The sequence below is a fragment of the Ceratotherium simum genome, chromosome 1 (genome assembly GCF_057802395.1).
Source record: "Ceratotherium simum simum isolate JZ-2026a chromosome 1, ASM5780239v1, whole genome shotgun sequence".
Classification (NCBI taxonomy): domain Eukaryota; kingdom Metazoa; phylum Chordata; class Mammalia; order Perissodactyla; family Rhinocerotidae; genus Ceratotherium; species Ceratotherium simum.
The window spans coordinates 59,710,071-59,724,531 of NC_141900.1; positions in this window are offsets into that span (position 1 = coordinate 59,710,071).

Below are 14,461 nucleotides of genomic sequence, written 5' to 3' on the forward strand. Positions count from 1 at the left end.
TACTGTTGTAATGGAGAGAGCATAGGCTTGGCCTCAGAAAACCTGGTCCAAGTCCTGGCTTCATAACCTTGAACAAGTCATGCCTTCCATCTGAAGTTCAGTTTCCTAACTGTTAAAATGAGAATAACTGTACTCCCTGCCCCTTCCCCTGACAAAGTTTTCATGAGGGTCAAGTGAGAGTATGTGAAAGTGCTCTATAAACTGTAAAGTACTATGCAAAAGGAAAGAATATTAAGATAAGAGATATGAGATTGTGGCTAAAAGGAATCTTCCTTGTACTTAAGCAGTTCTGAGAAAACACAGAGTAGATGATTAAAGACTTTTCTGCAGGAAGTTTTTGAGTTTGCCTGTGGGAGTTACTGAGCTCGCTGCCCCATATAGCTATTATCCAGGGAAAGGTGAGGTAGCTCAGCAAATAAATACAGGCTCCATGTTTCCTGATGGTTGGAGGGTATGGCATTTTCTGTTCTGTTTACCAGCATCATATAAAAACCAATCAATATTTCCTAGACATTCAACACTGTGCTACAAATTGGGGATGGGGGCAGAAGAAGAAAAAGTAGTTTCTTCTTTTCTCGCCTGTCTGTGGTAGGCAGAATAAAGGTTCCCCAAAGATGTCCATGTCCTTAATCCCTGGAACCTGGGAATATGTTAGGCTACATGGCAAAGGAGAAATAAGGTTGCAGATGGAATTACAGTTGCTAATCAGCTGACCTTGAGATGGGAGATTATCTAGATAGGCCCAGTGTAATTACAAAGTCCTTAAAACTGGAAGAGGGAGGCAGAAGAGGGAGAAGCAGAGAGATGGCAGTATGGGAAAGATTCAACTCAATGTTGCTGGTTTTGAAGATGGAAGAAAAGGCTATGAGGTGAGGAACTTGAGCAACCTCTAAAAGCTGGAAAATGGAAGGAAATGGATTCTCCCCTAAAGCCTCCAGAAGGAACACAATCCTACTGACACCTTGATTTTAGTCCAGTGAGACCCATTTCATATTTCTGATCTCCACAACTGTAGATAATAAATTTGTATTGTTGAAGTCACTACCTTTGTGGTAATTTGTTATGGCAGCAATGGAAAATTAATATATTGCCTGAGAGCTTCTTAGGCAAGCTACCTTTGTGGGAAGACTGGGCAAAAGAATGAGAGGCTTGACCCAATGCCACACATGATGTCAATGGAATTTTAGTTCCATTTGTCATGATAAGTTCAAAGACCTAAACCAGCAGGCAACAAGTAAGGTCTGCAAATTTTTCCATTTGTGAAGCTACAGTTGTATGCACAGGAAGTAATATCAGGGCCAATGGTCAAGCTGTATGCAATTTATCATCTGACATTGATATATTGACTTTATCTGGTTTATGTCTGTCTTTCTCTTGCTAGAATATAAGCTTTTTCAGGTTCATTGCTATAGCTTCAATGCTTAAAATAGTGCCTGGGTCATAGTAAGTGCTCAATAATTTTTTATTAACAAATTCACTCATTTAACAAATTTTTGTTGACTATGCATAAAGACTAGAAAATAAGTTAATTGTAGGCATAAATTGGTATCTGTTTTGTTAGCTGCTGTATTTTTATGCATAGAACAGTACCTGGCACTCAATAAGCATTTATTGAATAGATGAATGGATGAATGATTTAAAGAATGAAACATAAAAGCCCCTTGCTCTTAAGGAGTTCGTAGTCTAGTGGACTTTGGTTTCAGATTTGTCAATACAGCCACTTACACCAAAATTGAATTTGCTTTCCTCTTCAAAATTTCCAATAATAGGCAAAGATTTGTTGAGTCAATGTGTTGTGGGGGAGGAGAGGTGAAGGCATGGAGAAGGGCTGGGGAAATAAAATGGAGTTCTAAGTGGATGATATTTTTTGCTGGGTAATATGAGGACTTGTCTAGACAAATAGAGTATCTATTTTCTGAAACAATTTCTATATTTATTATTTTTATAAATGTACATTATATGTAATTTTGCTGCATTACATGCTCGTTGTAACAGAGTCAAGAAGCAATAGATTCCCCCGCCTCCTCAGTTCTGCTCCCACCCCCCTCAGGGGTAACCACCATTAAGAGTTTGGTGTGTAGTCCCACCTCTTCAAATATCTTAGTAGACGCCTCATTTGCAGTACTGCTTAAAATAAATATAGGCCTAGACCGTGATATGATACAAAGTTGCTGAGAAAAACAATTTAAAAACATATACTAAAAATAATATGAAAGACAACCATGTAACAGAAATCCCTAGATGGGAAAAATCGTTTTCTAAATTGCTGTGATTTGTACAATAGCTGGTTTTCCCATGCTCTATATTTTTGTCCCTTTAAGTTTTTCCATATCATGACATTGGAGCCCCAAGTCTATTTGCCTGAGAATTAACAAATAAGCCTCTATTACTATTAAAAAAAAAAAAAAAAAGAACCTTTTCCAACATTTACAGGAATGCTATTTTTGTGAAAAGTTGTATAAAGTACTTTGAAAAACTTTGTGTTTGTAGCAATATAGGGAGGTGAGGTTATCAGTCACTATCTGTCATCCTAATGATTCTCACCCGTGATTGACATGGAACCTCCCTCCTGTCCCCCAGAAGAAAGACATGTCAGCAAACCAGGACCAAAGCCCAGTCAATGATCTCATGGCTGTCCTTGAACTTCTCTGTCACTTATATTCCCTCCTCACCCAGTGTGGTCCTGAAATTTAAAGGCTAGGTTTCTATGATAATAGTAATTAATATTTGTATATCACTTAACAGTTTACAAAGCAATTTCCCCCTTATTTTCCTATTTGAACTTTGAACTTCGCAAGAGATGTGTGCAATTGCTCCTGTGGTGACTGTTAGCTCCCATTCCTTAAATGAGGCAACTGAGGCTCAATGAGCTTAAATGACTTGCCCAAGATCATATGGTCGGTTAGCAACAGGACCTCTGCCTTCAAATCTCTTGCCTTTTCCTCGAAACAATGTTGGTCCCCAGATAAGAAATCTCAGGTCATAACCTCCTGTTATTATCATTAAAACCCTCACCAACTTGTTGGAAAAAAATTAGACCGGATGTTTTATTTTACTGTATTTTTTTCATGCAGCTAATACAAAATGCCCAGTGTGCCTCTGAGGTGTCTCCTGAAATGGGGAAGGGGCTTGCTTGAGAGGGAATAGCCAGGATGTACAGGTGGCCACCTCTGACTCTCCACTGCCCTCACTCCCAGCCCTGACTGGGCCCTGGACAGTGTGTTCCACATGAATCCAGGGCCATGAACTCCCATGTTGCTCAAGAGGGCACAGAGGTTCCCAACGGCATGTTTGCCAACCTCACTCATCCCTCATCACTCTTCCCCTGGCCTGCTGTCCCACCATCCATACCACCCTTGCCTCAGGCCAGAAAGGCCGGCGAGTGGAACTGACGCTCCAGGAACTTTACAAGCCTCTATTCAGTTTAACAGCAGGTCTGCATAGATGGGAGGCCTAAAGGTAGGATCCCTAGGCTCTCCTGGAAGGTGTGTCGGGCTTCAGGTTTCAAGTGGCTCATTAGCTCTATGTGTGCACATGGTTGGGGAGCAAAGCATTGTGGGAAAGCCCTGCAGTGAACAAACACAAGACAGGGTCGAGGGAGCTGAGTTTGAATCTTGCCTCTGCCACCAAATAGCTAGAACCCTCCTAACCTCTGAAATTCTCTTTTATCATGGAGATGAAATGGAGGTAGCATTATCTGCCATTCCTGGTATTTAAGATTGTTATAATGACCCAAAGAAAAGAAGTTTGCGAAAGCACTTTAAAAACTCGAAAGCACCAAGATAACATCTGTTTGGGTTTTTGTTGTCGTTGGTTTGTCTCCAGATAGAAATCTCTGCCCATAAAAATCTTCCACGGTAGAGGGACACTGATACAAACACATGCCTTGTCTCCATTACCTCATCGTCTATGTGCCCCTTTAGACAGCTTGCCAGTTAATTTCTTTCTTCTCTTTTTCCCTCTGCTTACCTGAGTCCCTTCCCTGATGACTTATCTTAGTACCAAGGTTTAGTCCTCCTTCCCACGCCATCTGAAGAGACCTTGAGAGAGACCCATTTAATGGATGGAGAAGTAACTACAGGGTGAAAATGATGTTTCCCTTCTGTTCCTCCTAATTTTAGCAACACTGCTCAGACTGCTACTCTGAGAGTTACTCAAGCTGGGGTTTTATGTCAGGGACTGGCTTTTGTCCCCCAATAGATGTTTTCTCTTCTTCAATAATTACAGAGCCTTTAGCTGGGCACATGGCTGCTGAATTAAAGACCACATCTCCCAGCCTCCCTTAAGTGTGACCATGTGACTAAGTTCTGGCCAATGGGAGGTGAGCAGAAGTGATGTGTGCAAATTCTGGGACATATGCTTAAAAGGAAGGAACACAAACTCACCTATCCTCGCCTTCCTGCTGGGTGGAATGCTGACGTGACCGTGGTCATTGGAACAGTCATCTCAGACCACAAGATGGAAGCCAGGTGTTACGAATGGCAACCAAGACATAAGAAGCCGCTTGGGTCCCTGATCCTACCAAGCCATCCTACCTTTGACATGAGGCAGAGAAATGAATTTCTCTCTGGTTTACGCCACTATATTTGTGGGTCTCTTGTGATGGCAGCCTGATGTATATCATAACAGAGGTTATAAGAGGAATACTTTGAGATCTACAGCTTTTTGAACTTGGGAAATTCCATGTCTGATCTAGAGCTTGGTCTAAAATAGGAAAAACTCACAGATACTCTGCTATGACTTCCTCTTTCTGTGTTAGTGTTATTATTATTATTACTGTTGTTGTTGTTATTATCATTAACATTACTTTCAATAAGCCAGGGAATATGAGCACGAGCAAGAACAACAAAAAAATAGATTAAGTTGGACTTTGAAATTAAACTTTTGTGCATAAAAGGACATTATGAAAGTGAAAAGACAATCTACAGAAAGGGAGAAAATACTTATAAATCATATGTCTGATAAGAGTCTATACCCAGAATATATAAGGAAACTTTACAACCCAACAACAAAAAGATAAACAACCCAATTAAAAAGTGGGCAAAGGGGGCCGGCCCAGTGGCCCAAGCGGTTAAGTTTGCTGTGCGCTCCGCTGCGGGATCCTGGGGTTCGCAGGTTCAGATCCCGTGCGCGCACCGACGCACCGCTTGTCAAGCCATGCTGTGGCAGCGTCCCATATAAAGTAGAGGAAGATGGGCATGGATGTTAGCCCAGGGCCAGTCTTCCTCAGCAAAAAGAGGAGGATTGGCAGATGTTAGCTCAGGGCCGATCTTCCTCACAAAAAACAAAAGTGGGCAAAGAACTTAAAAAGACATTTATTTCTCCAAAGAAGATATACAAGCACATGAAAAGATGCTCATCATCATTAGTCATTAGGGAAATGCAAATCAAAACCACAGTGAGATGCCACTTCACACCCACTAGAATGGCTATAATTTAAAAAAAAAAAAGGAAAATAACAAGAGTTGGCTAGGATGTGGAGAAATTGGAATCCTTGTACACTGATGGTGGGAATGAAAATGATTTAGCTGCTGTGGGAAACAGTTTGGTGGTTCCTCAAAAAGTTAAACATAGAATTACCATACGACCCAGCAATCCCACTCCTAGGCATATGCCCAAAAGACCTGAAAACCAGTACTCAAATAAGTACATGTACACACATGTTCATAGCAGCACTATTCACAATAGCCAAAAGGTGGAAACAATTCAAATGTCCATCAACAGATGAATGGATAAACACATGGTTACATACATGTACAATAGAATATTATTCAGCCATAATAAGGAATGATGTACTGATATATGCTGTAATATGGATGAACCTCAAAGATGTTATGCTAAATGAAAGAAGTCAGACATAAAAAGTTCATGTATTGTATGATTCCATTTATAGGAAGTATCTAGAATGGGTAAACTCATAGAGACAGAAAGTAGATTGGTGGTTGCCAGGGGCTGGAGGAAGAAAAGAATGGGGAATAACTGCTTAATGAGGTTTCCTTTGGGGATGGTGAAAATGTTTTGAACTAGATAGATGTGGTGGTTGCACAATACTTTGAGTGTACTAAATGCCACTGAATGGTTCACTTTAAAATTAAAATTGTTAATTTATGTTATATGAATCTTACCTCAGTTTAAAAGAAAAAAACCATGGGCTCCAAAGAAATAGTAGTGTTGTTTGTTTCCAGAAAGACGCCCGGCGGTGTAGGAATCTGCTTGAAACAAGACCCTGGACCATCTGAGCAACTAGGCCGCTAATGAGCGCCTCTCCTCCCCCAGAAGCAAATGCTCCTGCTCCTCCTCCCAGCCATTCATGAGGCTCCGAGCTGCTGCTTGTCAGGAGGCATTAGTCGTACAGCATTAGTAGTACAGGTATCCAGGGGACTGGAACGCCCCTGCCCCTCCCGATTCCTTATTTATTATGTTAACGAGAACATGACCGCGACTCTGAGGCAGAAGCTCCAAGATGGATATTTGGGCTGTATTCAGTGGCAGGTGGTCTGCACAGCATGCTGTGGAGGGACTGCCACCAACAGGTCTGGTTGCAAAGCCAACTTTGTCACACACTTGCTCTGTATTCTTGAGAAAGTCAGTTATTCTGAGACTGAGATTTTGTGCTTTAAAATGGGACTAAATAACATTTTCCTTAATTAATTTCAATATCCAGAAACTGATTGCTTCTCAAAACCTCCTTTGCTACCACCCTGATTTGAGCCACTGTCATCTTTTCTTTGATAAATGCATTGGTCTCCTAACTGGTCTCCCTCCTTCTGCCTTTGCCCCTACCAACCTACTGTTATGCTGCCATAAGGCTGGTCCTTTCAAACATAAGTCAGACTATGTCACTCCTCTGCTCAGAACCCTCCAGAGCTCTCATCTCAGTCAGGGTAAAAGCCCTAAGTCTTTACACTGGCCTTCAAGGTCCTACATGATGGGACTCTTGCTTCCACTCTGGTCTTATTTCTTACCACCAGTCCCCTTGCTCACTCCCTTCTTCACACAATGCTCTCCTTTCCATTCCTGCCTCAGGGCCTTTGTACTTGCTGTTTTCTCTACCTGGAAGGTTGCTCCTGCCCTGTGCTCCTCCAGATCTCTGCTTAAATGTCATCTTACCAGTGAGGTCTTCCCCTCCTGGCATTCCCTATTCCCCTTCCCTGCTTAGTTTTTGTTTTATATTACAATACAGTTAGCACCATTCAACACGTAACACCAAACAAATGTATTTTGTTTGTTTTTTATTTGTCTCCCCCTAAAATGTAATTTCCATGAGCTGTTTGGTTCACTGCTGTATTTAGATTGCCTAGAATAGTGCCTGGAACATAGTAAATTGTCTATAAATATTTCCTGAATGAAGGAGTTTCTTTTGAAGATCAAAGAAGACAATGAATGTGAAAGGACTATAGAAATTTGCAGTATTTTATTATTCATATCAAAATGAAATTTATTGCAACAAAGCCTACACCAGTAGGATTTGTGATATTGGAGAAAATAAATAACAAAAATTAGAATTTTCACTATTCAGAAAACTTCCATAAACTCAAAAGGATATTTTAGGATCCAAAAGAGCCTCTGTTTTTAGACCCTCATCATTAGTAATCTTCCCAGAACTCATTTCATCAACCTTAATGGAATGGGCTTCAGATGAGCAGCTTCCTGATACGTGTGAGTCGAAGGAGCCTGGGCATTTCATAGCCTGTGTGGGATTTTACAGACATATCAAATTGGCTTTTTATTTGCTGCTGCAAAAATTACATTAGGAATGAAAGTAATTTGGTTCAATGAAAATAAAAAACTAAACTCAAAATAGGGGGAAAAAAGGCCAAATCACATAGAGGTCAGGACTGCCAGGAAGGTTCCTTCTTAAGTCTTATAAATAGAAGGTAATTTCTAAAATGTCAAGGGTTTCTCGGCTCAATTAAAATTATTTGTAGCACGAATGGTTGAGACGAGGGAGTGCTTTAAACCATGGAAATGCAGTAACAAGAATAATAAGCAACCAGGTTCTTGTTGTTCAGAAGTCTTATTTAACTGTTGAAGAATTTCAATCATGTCGGATGCCAGAAAAGGCCAGTTATAAAGGAAAGTGGAGCTCTTTTCCCTCAGATTCCTTTCCTCCTGCTTCCACTTACAAATAGAAAACAGCCAAGAGCCATTTTGCAATCGAAACAACTTCATTTCCCATGTCCATTTGGAAGAAAGAGCCATAACTCAACGAATACGCATTTAGGACGGGGAGGGGAATGGCTGTGGTGCTGCAGCCCTGAGCTAAGAGCATATAACTTCTTTCTAAATGTGTTTTGAACTCTGTGGCTGTCATCTACTAAAGGATGAATTTTGCAAATATTATGAACTTATCCGTTTGGGAAGCAAAAACAAATACCGGATAGACCCGGCTTTTGTCATAGATAAATAGTTCTTTACATAGCGAGCCCAGGAGTGTTCAGAGCAACCTTGCAAAGTCCAATGAAGTGTCAGTTCAAGCCAGAGGCATTATCATTTATTGTCAACATAGACTGTCACCACTTACGGCCATAATCGGAAAAATCACTGATGATTGATACTGATGGCAATGATGATTACTCTTGCAATAAGCTTAATTATAATAATGAAGTGCTGTTGCGTGCGACTTGGTTTCGGTACAGGTGGGATAACGTATACGTGCCACAAGGAAGTCACCAGCCAGCGTGGCGTTCACATTTCAATCCTGACACAACCTGGGAGCCCCAGAGGTATTGTATGTGATTCCCGTGGTCTCTTCTCTTCTCCCTTGGCCCACAGTCCCTCATCCCTCTTGCACACATAATTGCTGGAATAGTGCATTGACAAGAGGTCTGAGTGTTACTCATGTCGGCTGCAAACCCAACCCAGCAGACGGTTGGGACTGTCTTCTCCTGGTCAGCCTTCCCATGGAGCTGCTTACCAAACTCCATGGAGGTGACAAGTTAAGCTGTGTGCTTTGCCCACCCCTGGCAACCTACCCAATCAAAAGTGAGGGAAACACTGAAGAGAGAAGTGTTTCTGATCTCCCAGAACACCAGCTCTGAAAGCGGACCCCAGGCTGGCCTATACCATCAGTTCAATTTTCTTCCCAGAGCTTCTTGCTGCTTTCTTTTGCTCTGTTCCTCCAGCACCTGGGATGTGGAGAGGACAGGAGGAGAAAGAATAAAAACATTTGAGGGACTTTTGAACCACCTGGAAGGCCAGCCTCAAACCCAGCCCTGTGTCCATTTCACATAATTGGTGAGGGCCTTAAAAACACAAACAGCTCTCATCCACAGCGGGAAGATCAAAGGAACGTTTAGCCACTCACTTAACTTAGAAAAAAATAAAACACCCAGCTCAAATTGTGGGCTTTTAACTATCTTGTGGGACCAAAAACCTAATCAGAGTACAGAGGACTATAAACATGTAGGAAGGGAAGCAGACAGTCATTAAAATCTGATTATGAGCCCAGCAGTGCTGATAGGGCCTGATGGCCCACCTCCCTCAGAGAGATGGGGTGAGAGAGTGGAGAAAGTGAGCAAAATCATCCTTGAACGTCTCTCCTTCACGTGGAGAAGAATTTGGAGCCATATGAGCCACTACAGTTTGCCTCCTTTCAAGAGAAAATTTGGCCTCAGCGGCTCATGGAATTTCTTTCCTTCTGGTCGCTCACAAAACATTCATTGTATACCAATCATAGAAAAATGCAAACTCTCACATAGCATACATAACAACTTTCTCTGGCTGCTATGAACTGGGATTCGTTTCGTTTATTCATTCAACAAACATTTATTGAGCATCTGCTGTATGCCAGGCTCTGTTCTGGGTGCTGAGGACATGGCAATAACACGACAGACAGAGATCCTTGCCCTGATAGAGCTTACATTCTAGTAAAGAGAGATGCACAATAAACACATAAGCAAAATATGAGTATGTTGGATGGGGGGACATAACGTAGAGAAGGAGGATAGGAAGTATGTGTGGGAGTGGGCTTCAATCTTAGATAGGACAGCCAGAAAAGAGCACACTGAGAAGGGGACACTTGAGTAGACACCTGAGAAAGTGCTTTTTGGCACAACTAGGATTGGAATCAGGAAGAAATATCAGGACAAGTTATTAAAAGAAGGGATAGGACTAGCACTTATGGAATGCCACCCTGTGACAGGCACAATGTTGGTCACTTTACCTGTGTTATCTCTGTAATTCAGTAGTGCCTCACTTGGCATTCATCTAATTGCGATCAAGGTCAAATATACCTAGGCTAGTGCCTCAGGGTGTCTGTCAACCCAACTCTGAAGTCCTCCCTGCGTCTAATGACTCAAAGGAGTCACTCAGACTGAGCACTTGTCTGCAGCAGAGCAAAAACATGCATTTCCTGGACCCTTTACAGATAGTCTGTTAATTTTTCTATTGATTGTATTACCCCTGGCACTATTAACATTTTGGACTGGAAAAGTCTTTGTTGTGGGGGCCGTCCTGTGCTCTGCAGGATGTTTAGCAGCATCCCTGGGCTCTACTTAGTAGATACCAGTAGAACCACACCTCCTGCCTTAGTTGCGACTATCAAAGATGTCTCCAGACTTTGCCCTGAGGGGCAAAATCACCCCATTTGAGAACCAGTGACCTAATATGAACTGAATTAACTTTGAAAATACATGTATTTAAGAGAAACTCGAGAAACCTCAGCATTGATTCAGCAGCATTCATTCAGCCACTCTGGTGAGCCCCTCCTACGGTCCAGGTGCAGTATGTGGAAACTCTAGGTTGGCTCACACCCATTTCCTGCCACCTGCCTGTACATAGCAAATCCCTCCTCTTTGGTCTTCCTGCCACAAGTCTGCCCCCTGCCACACCCTATCCCTCCTCCATACAGTTTTTATGAGATCTGATGCTATCACGCCTGTCTTTAAAAGCCTTCCACAGTCTTACAGAATAAAATCCTAATGCCCATCATCATATCCCAGCCCCTTCACAGTCTGGCCTCAACCTACCTGTCTAGCCTCATCTCCATGGTGTGCTGCCTCAACCTAATGCTCTAGCCTCTCCGTTTGGTCTGTGTGTCCAGATGAGGTCCTACTCTCTTGCCCTGACCACACTCTCCCCTCTGCTTCGGCTCTAGTTCCTCACTTTTTTTTTTTTTTTTTTTTGCTGAGGAAGATTGTTCCTGAGCTAACCTCTGTGCCAGTCTTCCTCTGTTTTGTATGTGGGTCACCGCCACAGCGTGGCTGATGAGTGGTATTGGTCTGTACCTGGGATCCAAACCCATGATCCTGTGCCGCCGAAGCAGAGCGCCCAAACTTAACCACTAGGCCACGGGGCCAGTCCTGATTTCCTCACTTTTAAGTGGCAAAGACTGACTTGTCCTTTAGGGCTCAGCTCCAATTGTATCTCTTCAGCTAAGTATTTCCTAACATTCTTCTTAACCCTTTCAAACTAAATGGCTCCGGAACTACATTCCCATAGCACTTTGATCAGGGTTCTACCACTGCAACGTATCTCAGCTCATCTGTCTGTCCATCCATGCATCCATGCATCCAGCCAGCTAGCCAGCCAGAAAATGTTTGTTGAGCACTACTATGTGCCAGGCACTCTTCTAGAACCAGGGGATTGAGATATAAACAAATCTGGCAAAAAGCTCTTCCTTCGCTGAGCTTATATTCTACATAGGGAGCTAGAAAATAAAATAAATAACTAAATACATGCCAGATGGTCGTGGTGCCAGGTGCTACACTATGTTCTGGGAACAGAAATGAGCTGGGCCCAATCCCTACTTTCAAGGAGTCTATTGTCATGGAGGTGGGAAGGAGGGGGGATGTAAGAGGTGGGAGAGGAGCAGTGGAGTTTTTGGGGGGGGAAGGAGGAAAGAGCACTTAAATACTATGCCCGAGTGTGAGGAGTCCCCAAGGTCACAGAGAGGTCATTGAGACATGCCTGAAAGCTAGGGGAAGGCTGAAATTTTGAAACTTCTGATCTAAGCTTCAGGAAAACCTTCTGAGAGGGTTAGGACATTTACAGAGTAGAATGCCTCTCAGGGAAGGCCAGCCCCAGAGGTAAAAAAAAGAAATAGTTTCTAGAAATGGTTAGATGGAATCCCCATCCAAATTTACCTTAGGCCAGAATTTTTACCTTTGCTTCTAGGTCGCTTGAGAAATAGTGGTGAAGACAGGAATGGAAGCCCTACGGCCACATCCCTGATTCACATCCTGCTCCTGAAACCCTGCAACTTCCTGAATTCCTGTATTCCTCAGGTGGGACTTCCTGTTGGAGATGGAGCTATAGAAACTGAAAAACACCTCCATCCTTCCTAGGAAAGACCTCATTTACGCATAAGATCAGACAAATTTCCCTAACGCCACCCTTGAGGGAATATCCAGGGATAATAAAGGCTGTCTTCCATGCCTTTCCCCAATTCAAGAGGTAAACCAGAATACATAAAATAAAAAGCCAAAAATCATTCCAAGAAGTTGACATTAAATTGACAAAAAGATCCTGTGGGTTTTACTTGCCCTGTTTTCCATGGTTGGTCTGAATTCTCTCTCACCTCCACATCCTGCCAAGACTTCAGGAATGTATTGACTTTCATTTCCTTGAAATAGTTAATCCTTGCAACCAAGGTTCCAAATGGGAGGTTTAAACTGGGGATCAGCTCACTCTGTGTGTAGGTCATTTAAGAGCTCAATCTCATCTTTGAAATATAGATTAGCCAGGAGAGTATGAGTTCAGCATTTCTATGTAATGTTGTTTCATTGATCCTGCAGGCCAACTGGACATGGCTTCAGACGGATACCTAAAAATTAGTTTTAAAACTTTCCCATCTTTTAATATTTTATAACCTGTCAGAAAATCAATTACGGACTCTGCCCCCTTTCAACACTTGGTTTCATAGGAGCCGATGTTTAACCAAAGCAAGATTCTTTTCTCTCCTTTACAAAAAGCAACAGACAAGTTCAGAGTGAATGATGACTTTAGGGAAATTCTTGGATTTGTAAAGATTTAGAGATGAATAGCTTTGACCTGCCAAGTCCAGAGCTTGGGTTTCTCTCTCTCCCATGCGGTAGCCAGAGACTGGCTTCTCTAAACCCTGAGAAAGATCAGGGATCCAGGGGTTCGTGCTGTGGGGACCCAGCCATAATTTGAACTTGTCAAATATCTTGATCTATTTCTCCAAGCCCAGTAAATCACAAAGGGTTTTCTCCAAAACCCATTCCTCCTCCTCTGCACATGCATACATATGGAGCACGGTCTTTCAGGTTTAAAAATATTTTTTCACTCTTTTGTAGTAGAGAGGATTTAAAGGAGAAAAAAACACATTAGGAGATATGCCAAAGTGATTTTTATTTTCCTCTGTCTTTTCTGTATTCTTTAAATTTCTAATATGAAAATGTATTACTTTAATAAGAAAAAAAGTTGTTTTTTTTTTTAAGTAAGAACTTAGGTAAAGTCACACCAACATGACATCAAGAATCTGTGGTAAAAAAAAAAAGTGAAATTAATTTGGGCCCTAGGTTAACAATAAAAATTCCAACTTCCATAACATGGAAGTTACTAAAGAAAACCAATCACTACTGAATGGCCGTATTCATCACAATGAACTATATAGTTTGTCCCATGAAAATAGGTGTTTTAAGCATTCATGTTCAAGAAATGGAGTGAGGAAGGAGGGAAAAGAGGGAGGAAAAGAGAGAGGAGAAAAGGATAAAGTCCTGGGCTAGGAAGAAAGGGAATAAAAGGAAGAGAAAATGAAGAGTCAGGAAAAGAATGTGAGTTGAGTCAGACGGCTGTAGAACCAATAAAGTGTTCGGTTTGGTGTAGGGAAATGGCAGCTCGCCTCACTCCTGCATTTATTGCAGTAAGTAGCTGCAGCAGCAGTACGATACCCCTCGTCCCTGGTATCATCTATGGCACAATTACATGTTATTCTTCACATGGAAGTAAAACACTCGCTGTCTTTGCTATGACATTTAATAACTAGAAGAGGCCTGGGGAAAGGACACCCACAAGTAGCTGCCTTTGGAATGTTGGCCACAGCTCTCAGAATAGGGATACCCATTACCTGCCTCTCTTCCCACTTTCGAACAAATTGTAGCCTGAAAATCAACAGCCAGCAGTCTACCACCAGCTGAGTCTCTCAGCTCGCCCACTGATTAAAAGCCTGGGAAGTCTTGGGAAGAAGGTGATGTGTTTAGCCCGGGGCTCAGGGAAAGTAAAGTGGTTGCTGGTAGAAGGCAATGGGGCGCGCGCGCGCACACACACGCTGAATTACAATGAACTTGACTTTACCTAACAGATTAACAAAGAATATGTTCAATTTCTGCTTTGTGCTTACCTGTCTGGTTGGTTCTGAGAACTCAAGTTATTTATTTACTTATTTATTTAATTGAAGTGTAGTTGACATACAATATTACGTTAGTTTCAGGTGTTCAACATAGTAGTTCAACATTTATATATGTTTCGAAATGATTACCATGATAAGTCTGGTAAC